Genomic DNA, 11255 nt, shown 5'->3' with positions numbered 1-11255 from the left:
GTCCAGAGGGTGGCGGCGGCGGCACGGCGTAGCCGACATTGGAGAGATGCCAACCGTGCGGCAGCTTAAACTACAACGGCATGGGGATGCGTTGCCAATACAGGACGTCGGCCTCGTCGTAGGTAAGTTGCAGCAACCGGAGTCCACCACCTCCGCTTCTACCGCCGGCCTCAGCATTGTGCGCCATCGCTAGGTGTTTGTGCGACGTCTGCGAGATTGGTGGTGGCGGCGTCTGGGGTTGCAAGACGAGGGAGAATAGAACTGTGTTGGTGTGGTTTTAAGGGCGGCGACGGACGCACATTGAAGGCGTATTGGGGAGGTGAGTGCACGCCGCGTGGCCAGTTGCCGTCCACGTCGCCGCTTCGGTTTCTGAGCGGAGCTATTGACGCGGACGACCATCCGACACGCGTCGTTTCTAGTGCGATCCGTTGCCTCCTGCCACTGCCAAGGTGGCTCCACCCGCGAAAACGACATGCCGCGAGGCGCCGGCGCGTCCGATCCACGCTTTTTGCGAAGGAGCTGGCACGGGGTTGCCGGCGCTTCTATTGGGCTCGAAAACACGCCGGCGCATTTTGGGACGCGTCGGTGTGAGCCCATTTTAGCCGCCGACTCACAAAAAGCTACCGGGGCCGCTATTAGGCATCCCGGTGGAGATGCTCTTAACATCGATATAGTCGGTTAAATATTCTATTTTTGGCAGCATTTTATAGAGAGATTTGTGCAGTCAAACTGTAATGTAGATTGCTTTCATTACATTGATTCTTAGAGTGTAAGCTCCGTGACTGGAACAGAATCTCGTCCCCATCTGTGCAAAACCGCGTCCAGAGCACAGGTATCCTGCGTGGAACTATTCCCTTTGTGGCTGCCACTCGGCTGATGCTTGCGGTTCGGGTAGTTGGCTAACTTAGCTGGGTGTATTGGCTGCCTGAATTACAGCGCATTATACATTAGGAATTATGATGTCAGGTAAAGATTCCAACGGTCTGATGCAGTATGGATATGCGGATCACCCAAGCTCGCGCTCACCTACGAGTTTTCGGTAAGTAGCTAGCTACGGAGTTGAGAGACTCAACTCTTTCAAGATCCCCCACCAGGTCCGGATCAGGTACTGCCATGGTGTCTACACCAGCGTCGTCCCCGTCGAGATCGTCAGCCTCTGGGACCGTGCGCACTCCTACGACGCCGATGGACAGCAGTACGTGCCTCTCTTCCAGGCCTCCACCGCGACGGCTTGAGGGATACCGTCACTTGGCATGAGCGGCAAGTAGAGTATGTCGGTGTTAGAGCATCTCCAGTCGCGTCCCCCAAACCGTCCCCCAAAGGGATTTGGGGCGCGCCGGACAGAAAAAGCGTTCCAGCCGCGTCCCCCAAAGCCCTTTTTTGTCCGGCGCGCCCCCATTCGGTGTCCGGCGCCCCGAGCCCGTCCCCGTCCCACAGGGGACGCTCCGGGGACGCCGGACACAACGAAATGAGAGGCGAGGAGGCGCGGGGCCGACGCGTCAGCGGCACAATAAATTTTTAACCTAACCGTCGTCTACCTCGCGACGAAAGTTATTGGCGGTGCGGTTCCCGCAGCGACGCAGCGACGGTGCAGTTCCCGCAGCGACGCAGCGACGGTGCAGTTCCCGCAGCGACGCAGCGACGCGTCCCGTCGCGCCTAGCTCTGCGTGCCGGCGTTAATGAGCGCCACCGCTCCTCCGCCTCCCTCCGGCCTATAAAAAGGGGCGCCTCTCATCGTCCCTCTCACACACAAACCCTAGCGCCTCTCTCCCAAACCCTAGCCGCCACCATCTCTCAACAAGACTCGACGCTATGTCTGGTAGAGGCGGAGGCGGACCTCGCGGCCGCGGCCGTGGTCGTGGTCGTGGCCGCGGCATAGCTGAACGCTCGCCGTCGCCTTCCACGCCGCCGGCTTCATCATCGTCGGAGATGGACGTGGAGCCGGACGTCCTGTTCGAGTTCGTCCACGTCGTCAAGGGCGACCCGTGCGGCATCCAGAGGCTGCCGGACTCCTTCGCCGAGTACGTCGGCGGCGTACGCCCGCGCACGATGCATCTGCGGGAGCATTCGTGCGGCTACTGCCGGTGGATCGTCAAGGCGATCTACGACGCGCGCGGCAAGATGTACCTCAACATCGGCTGGGAGAAGTTCGCGCGCCACCACAGCCTCCAAGCCGGCTTCATCCTCGTGTTCTCCTACTTCGGCAACAGGGACATGAAAGTCAAGGTCTTCGACGAGAGGCGCTGCCTCCGGGACTACCACGTCGACAGGGACTCCCACGACGACAGCACCGACGAGGAGGACGACTGAATGAGTGTTGTTTCTTCGCAGCGAATACGTGCACGGAGGTTTCTGCCTGTTCGCTTCATCGGTAGAACCAACAAGGGCACCATCCTCCCGCTGGATTTTCCAGTTTAGGTGACTGGGTGTGCCCTCGAGTGTTCTTTCTTAGCAGCGAACACAGGAAACCTTCGATGCACGGCCTAGTTAGGTTTAGTTTCTTTGCAAAATTTTATATTTGTGTCCACGACGGTTCAAACTATGTATTAGTTTGTGGAAAACCACGTTCCCAATTATGTTTTCGTGTAAACCACGTTCCAAATTATGTATTAGTTTGTGGAAATTGAAATAAAAAGCCAAAAAAAGTAATTTAAATGTTTGGGGGAGACGTTTGGGGGACGCGGCTGGGGAGCGACGTCCCCCAAACGCGGCACGAATAAAACACGTCCCCCAAACGCTCAATCCGGCGCAGTTTGGGGACGCTTTGGGGGACGCGACTGGAGATGCTCTTACTTAGTCTAATCAGTGCTTCTCCTACTTAGCCGGAGGCCCGGAGTAGTAGGTCTCAAGGTCTGTCGGTCAGAGTATGTTTGATGAACCTGTTAATCACTGTTTGAATAGTCTTGTTTGAATAGTCTTGTTTGTCGGGACTTGATGAATCTGCATTAGCTAAAAGTGCAACCATGCATCTCTATGTTTATGGAACGGAAGTTTCTTACGAAATTCCTTAGAGCATCTCTCCAGTCGCCTCCCCCAAAAAACTTCCGGCACAAATGATTTGGGGCACGTATGGAACTGCGCCGGACAAAAAAAATCAAAAATCTGTATAAAAAAGAGGCTCTTTCCAGCCGCGTCCCTCAAACAGCGTCCGGATGCATGCATTTTAATAGAAGGGACCACTCCATGTGGGAAAAGTAGGTGAGAAAAAGTGTGGGAAAGAGAATGACATATGGGGACTAGGGGGCTGCATGCATGCATGTGGGCGCTGTTTTTGTGTCCGGCGTCCCCGGTAGATACTCTATGCACAGAGTCTCTACCGGGGACGCCGGACATAAAATGAGGCGCTATTTAGCTTTGGGGGACGCGACTGGAACGCGATTTTCCCCATTTCTTGTCCGTCGTCTGGGGGACGCGACTGAAAATGCTCTTAGCGTTTGTATGCATTGGTGTGTTTTATTGTACGTCGATGTATGGTTGAGCTTATTAATCAATCATTGGCTCAAAATAAATTTGCTTATGTTTGAACACCTCTCGAGTGCCCCAAATGATGGGAACATATATATTCTTACGAACAAATTGACAATTCTAACGGGATCGATGTGGTTTAGCAGGATTGGTAGTTAGCTGAGCTTAAGCCCCTGATTCCCATTCGCTTGAGCACTCAGGGTTTGATGTGGAACCGGATCCTCTAACTTGAAGGAGAGATGTTAGAGAAGCTACAGTTTCTAACTTTTCTTCTTCCAAACCGTATGATTAAGTTCCAAATAATTAAATTAATTTGCATCATACAAAATTATGTTATGCATTTGAAGTACTTACATACGAACAAAATTACGGTGTAATAAATTTATTTTAAACTTTCTTATGTCTATAGTAATTATCTTTAGTAATTTATCACACTGTATAATAGGGCAATTATGCTACAGTAGCCTGACTTCTTTTCCTTATTTCCCCTGACTTGCCTCCTTCACGCCAGAGGATCCGATTCCGGTTTGAGGTATCTGCTCGACCTTGAGGATGTGGTCGATGGGTTGGCTATCTCACCCTTGCGGGCATTTGATGACCATCCTAAGCTTTGTGATTTCTTAGCCACCTTGACTTTGAAAAAGCTAGCCTTCGTGTCGCTCTCGCTTGAGAATTTGAAGTACCTCCTGACTTCCGTGTCGCTCTCGCTTGAGAATTTGGAGTGCATCCCACCAGTGTCATTCCTCCCGCAACCGCGGCTACGGAGGGCTTTTAAGTTGATCCAAAGAATCCTATCGCCGACCAGTGCAATGCCTTCTTGTCATTCCTCCCGCAACCGCGGCTATGGAGGGCTTTCAAGTTGATCCGAGGGATCCTCTGCCTATCCTTGCTACACCGCCCCTAGGTGAGCCCGTGCTCCTAAGGAGGTGACCACCACGCCTCGTCGGAGTAGCCAAATAAACAAGCAAAAGCAAAAGCGAAAGGATGCTACAACTCAGGAGTTGCTCGCACGAGCTTTGGGCCTCCTAGAAGAGAACGTTGAGTTCGATGACAACATGCTTGATGCCTTCATTAACAAGTTTGAGACCCCTTTGCCACCTTGTTCTATCTTGATGTTTGGATCCCTTGTGAAGAATATGGAGAATGCGAATCCCGAAGGCGAAAAGGTCAGCGCTAAGAAGAGGATTGGGATTACATGATGGATGTAGTTGAAGCGAACTTATTGTGTTGTTATTTGTTATTGTTGTGTTGTTGTTTTAGGCTTTGTGAGTGGTCCACATGTGGAGAGTAATCAAGGTTGTATGGTTTTTGATCCGATTTTCCTTATAAATCGGATCATTTTTCTTTCTTCTTAATGAATAGCTAGAGTTCCTGCGTTTGTTCCAAAAATATTGTTATGTTTTTTTCTCACTCATGTTCGCGGTTGGGTGCCACATGAGCCCGTTATTATGTAACAAATACTTTTCTGCTATATATTTTTAGGGTAGGAGGACTCTGCTACGGTACTTTTATTAATTGCACCCAAGGGGCTAATCGGCTCAATTACACTTATTTAGAAAATAACTTAGAATCACTTTGTTTGCTTCCGTGAGGCAATGCTTAAAACTAACTTTGTGGATAGTAGATGCTATAACCATGATATATCATCATATATTGTAGAAGATTTATTCCATCACCTCCCCAATATACGCCTCTATTATCTCCATAGAGCCAGACCCGACTATTAAAAGTATTGCACCCATACTATTTGCAAAAGATTGAACATCCCTCGTTGTTGTCGCTTCGGCCAACAACGATGTGTGGGAGAAACTATAGAATTGATGCATTAATCAACTATTCTAAAAGTACAAACTGATAAAAAAAGGCTAGGTAATATGTTAATTTCAACATTTTTTTAATGTCTAGGTTATTTTAATCTTTAGTGTGGGTTCACTGTAGGACGCATAATCCTTTTCTTTTCCTTTAATACTGCATGATAATGATTTTGAGCTTGACATCTCTTAACTTTGATGCCATATATAATTACACGAACCAACTATTTCAAAAATCTAAACTGGTGAAAAAAACTAGGTAATATATTAATTTCAACAAAAATAACATTTTATAGCTATGAAACTTTCTTGATAATCACGGAAAGCCGCAGAAACAGCACCTGCTGGGCATGAAGATGAAAGGAAGTGTCCATGTTATCTTAACCTGGGTGGGATCTGGCTTGGTCCAAGTTGCATTCGGCAGCGAGCCTTTCTTCTCACTAACCACAAATATATATTTTCTAAAAAAAAATACCGATCTATTAATAATCATTAACAATAGTATAAAGATGTCTAAAAGTAAAAAAATACAATTAGGTGCATAGACCACTTAGCGACAACTACAAACACTAGCACGAGACAAAGGCGCGTCGTTATCCTCGCCACTCCATCGTTAGAATTGGGAAAAACTTTTCATAGTAGATTTTGTTGTAGTTAACATACATAAAGTTGTCGTGCTAAGACCCTAAAGAACCAGCACACTAGAGCAACAATAAGCGTCATTTTTGACATTCGTAGCTCGGAAGAGATTGACCCGAAATCAGACAAATGAACCCAAAAACTGAAAGATCCCACGAGATTTGCCAAACTAATGAGTCCACATGCACTCTGTCGATGCTAGACACACCACTGGAGCGAGGAGAGGCTAGCTAGGCAATGCATTGAAATAACATCAGCTGGGCCAAAACAGTCAGGGGACACAGGCAAGTGTGACGTCGATGGTAAGGGTGTCACACAAAAGTATTAGAGACGTGAAATAGTTTGTCACTTTATGTGTGTTTTTACCAAAAGAGTTATTTTTGTGTAAATCGCCCCTAGATGCTCGCTGGCGTATTGAGAGAATGTACAATAGAGCCTAGTCAGCTGGCTCTAAAAATTAAATACTCCTTCTGATTCATAGTAATTGACTTCAATATTAATGTATCTAGAACTAAAATGTATCTAGATACATTCATATTAGAGTCAATTAAGATGAACCGGAGGGAGTATTATATTTTAGCTGAGTTGGATGAGAGAGAAGAAGACAGAAGGGGAGTGGACTCTCATGCAAGAGTCAGCTCTAGCACGTGCTTTTAGGCATGTCGTGAGAGTGAATGGTGGACCATTTACCACTAAAATGTACCACTAAAGTAGTTATTTTTTTAACTCACTATTGCATATATTGACTATGAGATTATCTATATATAACATGGCAATATGGTAGAGCCACTGATTGACTCTATTATTGTACTTACTGATGTAGACGCTGCCGGCCTCTCTGTTTCTCTGCTTTTAATTCAGTAGATGGCGTCGTAGCAGTGTAGGCTGTAGCACACAGCTGCTTTGCTTTTCATTCAGTGATATACATGCTTCTCTAGGACACAGTCGCTTAATCATAGAAACTAGATTTAGATGTACGCCTTGGCGCACGACCCCGTGGATCTCATGTCAATTTTTATTTTCTATAGCAGTGGTAAAAATATCTGCCAATATGATAATACATTTCTAAGATTTTACTATGTGCAATTAACATAAAAATTGCATAAAATTCTGAATCTCATACTCTTAGTTATTGGAAGGAGCATGGTTTTTTAGTCGCTATATAGACGCTGAATAGTTGCCAGTTATTCTCCAAAAATCACGGCGACTCGCGATTATACAATGACTTTAGTCGACTATACACTGATTCACAACCTCGACGACTCACTTTTGAGTCGTGACTCAAAAACCATGGAAATGAGTAGATTTTACTCTTATGAGGTAAGCCGGAACATTTTTGGATCTCCATTATCTGATACTCAATTATTTGTGTCAGCCGGTGGTCTTGCTAATTCTGGAGTTGTTGGTTGCTGACAAAAGAAGAAAAACAGAGAAGTCAGAGGCGGAAGGGACTGACAGAGTTATTGGTTGCTTACAAAAGAAGAAAAACAGAGAAGTCAGAGGCGGAAGTGATGGAGCGCAACAAACTTTGGAGTTGCATGAATCTTATTTTTAGCTTCCCCATTTTACTGAAGTTTGTCTTTGGTAGGCTGATGAATAAATGAAAATTGAGACGTCACAGGAAGGAAAAATTACAGACAAACAATAGGTCATTGCTGAGCAAACTAATTAAACTGATAAGAAGCAATGTGAAAACACGGAAATTCAATTCGGCTCCCGGGTGCGTATGCTCCCTCTACCAAAAAATTATATTTCGAAATGTCAAAAAATTTGGACAAAAAATTCTACATGTACATCTCCATAATATACGTTTGTTCGTCAAGTTTCACGAAAAAACAATATTTTGTGTGGTCTATATAAAAAAGAGAAAATTTATCTTGTGAAAAACATTATTTTTAGCACTGAATTTTGTCTTTTTTACACACGTCACATGATAAGTTGATTTTTTATGAAACGACTTTGTGAGCATGTAGCACGTGAAGATGTACGTGCGAACTTTTAGTTTCAATTTTTTTAAATTTTTTAAATATATGTAAGATACATTTCAAAATATAGGGAGCATACGCACCCATGTTCCAAAACACCGCTCCCAAACACTAACTACACGTCCTTCCCCCTAAACGGTTGACATCATGTCTGGAACCACTACTGACAACACTTGCACTGGAGGGTGAGCAATCTTAAGTATGTGAGCTAGCATACCGAGAGATGACCAAGAATTCATCATGTTGAATGGTTTCTACCTTTAGATGGGGTGCTGACTGCTAAGTTGATTAGCACAATTACAGCAACTTCTGGCATTCAAATTTAAAGATACAAAACATGAGTGTACAACTGATACCCTTCCATAAATATAGGAAATCAAGCATGACAATCTATGAATTATACCAAAGCGACAGAATACAGTGGCAAAACTAATAATAGGCCCTAATAATGCAAAGCAACAAAATACTTGCAGTAATAAGCACAAATATTGCAAATATTGCATTAGCTAATCTGAACTAATAATTTCCTCCAAGCAGTCACAGTGGGAATACAAAAAATAGACAACCCGGTTAAAATTTGGTGCCTACTTGTCCAACCCATCAAAAAACAAAATACTTGAGCCCATGTGAGGTAAAGATCAGCAAGTAAAACTAAAAGAAAAAGTAGGCTGCAAGAAGACCTAAGCACATCTAGCTAAGCATAAGAGCAAGGTGGCTACACCATTTTAGTATAAAACCAACATCAGATCCTAAAGCTTACTCACAGTAGAGGAGGATAATCGAGCAGTAAATGTACCACCCGAGGTAGCTCTCAGACAACAATTTTCAGTAAGATGACAACCTGCGAAAAGGGGATTGTAAGCCAACGCACACACACACACACACATAAGCGCGTCTTGCCCGCCTACGGCGAGCAAGAAGCTATAAAAACGTTGTAAAAAATCAAATTAAGAAAGCATAGTTTTGCAATACAATAAGTAATAGACGGTAAAAATTTGAAGTACAAACAGAAGGAGTACTGGATGGATCAGGGCATATGTTTAACAGAAACATGAGGGTACTATTGACCAGAGGTACTTTTAATGAAGCAAAACACCATACCAGTATAACATGTTGAGGCATTATTCAACTTTATGAGTCACAAAATCAAGCCCATTGGTATTTTTCTTAGTTTATAGCCATGATGTAACTATTGATCAGACATATTTCTAATAAAGCCAACCATTTTACCATGCTAAGATGTTTATTTTTATTATTATTATCTACTATTAAGCCCAAGGCAGTGCCAAAATAATTAAGATGGGTTCTTTTACAGATGATTTAAAATACGAGAATAGCTAAGGAGCAAAGAAAACAAATTATTTAGACCACGAATATTCATAGATGTTTAAATATAACATGTCTTATTATTTTCCTAATATAACAATGCAATTTCTGTTGAATACATAAGACCAATTAAATATAGTATCCAATGGCAGTAGCTACCAAAATGCATGCGGGGCGGAGTTAGGCGGGATGCTTGGGCTTCGGTATACGCGTGCATGCGTGGAGGCGGAGCTAGGCGGAAAGGAAAATAGAAGCTGACACATTCAAAGCCAAGATTGAACAATGTGTGCCCTCTAAACATTGTACCTCCGTATCTAAAGCATCAAACTGAGCCATGATATTATACTGCATGTCTTCAGCAATAACGCATTGCTTCAGGGCTAGTTCCTCCCTATTCAGTGTAGGCAACAAGCTTCAGCAAACAAGCTCATACCTAATATTAAGATTCAGTACTCGAAGAAGAGAGACAAGGCATCACTAAAATTTGAGATTAAATTCAATAATATTATTTAAATTTTACTTGTGTTTTCATGATCAGTTTTACAACATGCCATATCATTGATATGCATTTTGACTTAATGGCAACAGAGAGCAGTACCATATTCAGATAAGGCAACAAAAGTGAGCTGATCTATCTTTCTTGTGATAACAAGGAAGGAAAAGTAAGGTAGAAATGATTACTACTGCATTTTCTCTAGCTCTTGTCTTGAGATTACATTTACTCCTAAAACTGCGACCATCAATGCGTACGCTTTGTATGCACCTGATCAAACACATTCTTCTGAAAAAATAGCTGCTGAAGATAGTGATGATTCTGATTGTGAGGTATTTAGGGTGAAGAGAAGCTCTGTCATAACTCCAGAGAGAAAGTGTACATAAGATGCGACAATAACAAATCTGGAGCCAGCCAGTACAAGGAGAAACATGGAGCAGTTCTGGTCCTCTGTATACATTAAACGCAGCAGAACCAATCGAGCATATATAAACTACGTAAACAAGGTCTATAATACAATCCGATAAGAGAACAAAAGCTAAACTGAGGTACCACAAGTGTTACTTCTTGAATAGAAATAGACAGCCTCTTAAAACGATAAAGAATCACCAAAAAACTATATGTATCCATCAGATTCAGAAGGAGCTATGTTAGGGCGATGAAACCATGCTCCTGTTCGGTTGTAACAGTAGTTTCCTGGCTACAAAGAGAACTGAAATAGCCATGCCATGCTTATGACAAACCGTACATCGTAGATCTAAGGGGAGAAGAATGTCCACAGTACCTTATATCTTGCAGGGGTAATGTTACTTCTTTGAAAACATGTCCCTACTGACTCGGCACTGTGACTGTGTTTTTTCCCGTATATTTTTCGACCTAGTTCACAAGGAACAATCGGTAGGCAAAAAACAGAGATGTGTCAATATTAATATAGCTAGCAGCAATGTAAGAAATTGTGGTCTTCATAAAACTGAATGAATACTACAAGGTAGATGCTTGGCAAGCCTATATGAATAACCTATAAAAACATACAATTTGAATTACCATCAGATTGGCAGGCAACATCAGAGGGAATTTTGATCCTGGCAAAATGCATTTAGAAAAAGAATATTATTGTAGGAGCTATCTAATTATTAGAATGAAGAACATATAATCACAGGTGGTGAAACCATAGTAATATAATGCATAAAAGCATAGCATTGGAACATATTACATATAAACTCTAGTAGATGGTTCTTACACATACATAGTCATCAATTCCTTGGCATTTCCCCTCTTAGATTAACAACTGTGATAGCCTAAAGAAATTGAGTCATAGTTCCTTTCCCCTATGTGTTTATCACTTTGAGTGGGAGAGAATAACACATATATATGATGCATATGACGAGGATAAATGATTTTATCATCGATATGATCAGATGTCTAACATGTCTATTTTTAATCATAATATATGATGAATAATAGGGTGTATTGGATCAGCCTTCAGTAGAATTAATTTAGCCATGAAACAACTTATATTACCTGACATGCAGCCAC

The sequence above is a fragment of the Lolium perenne genome, chromosome 4, assembly GCF_019359855.2.
Source record: "Lolium perenne isolate Kyuss_39 chromosome 4, Kyuss_2.0, whole genome shotgun sequence".
In the NCBI taxonomy this organism is placed as follows: Eukaryota; Viridiplantae; Streptophyta; class Magnoliopsida; order Poales; family Poaceae; genus Lolium; species Lolium perenne.
The sequence above is the reverse complement of the archived record's forward strand: the minus strand, read 5'-3'. Positions refer to the sequence as shown.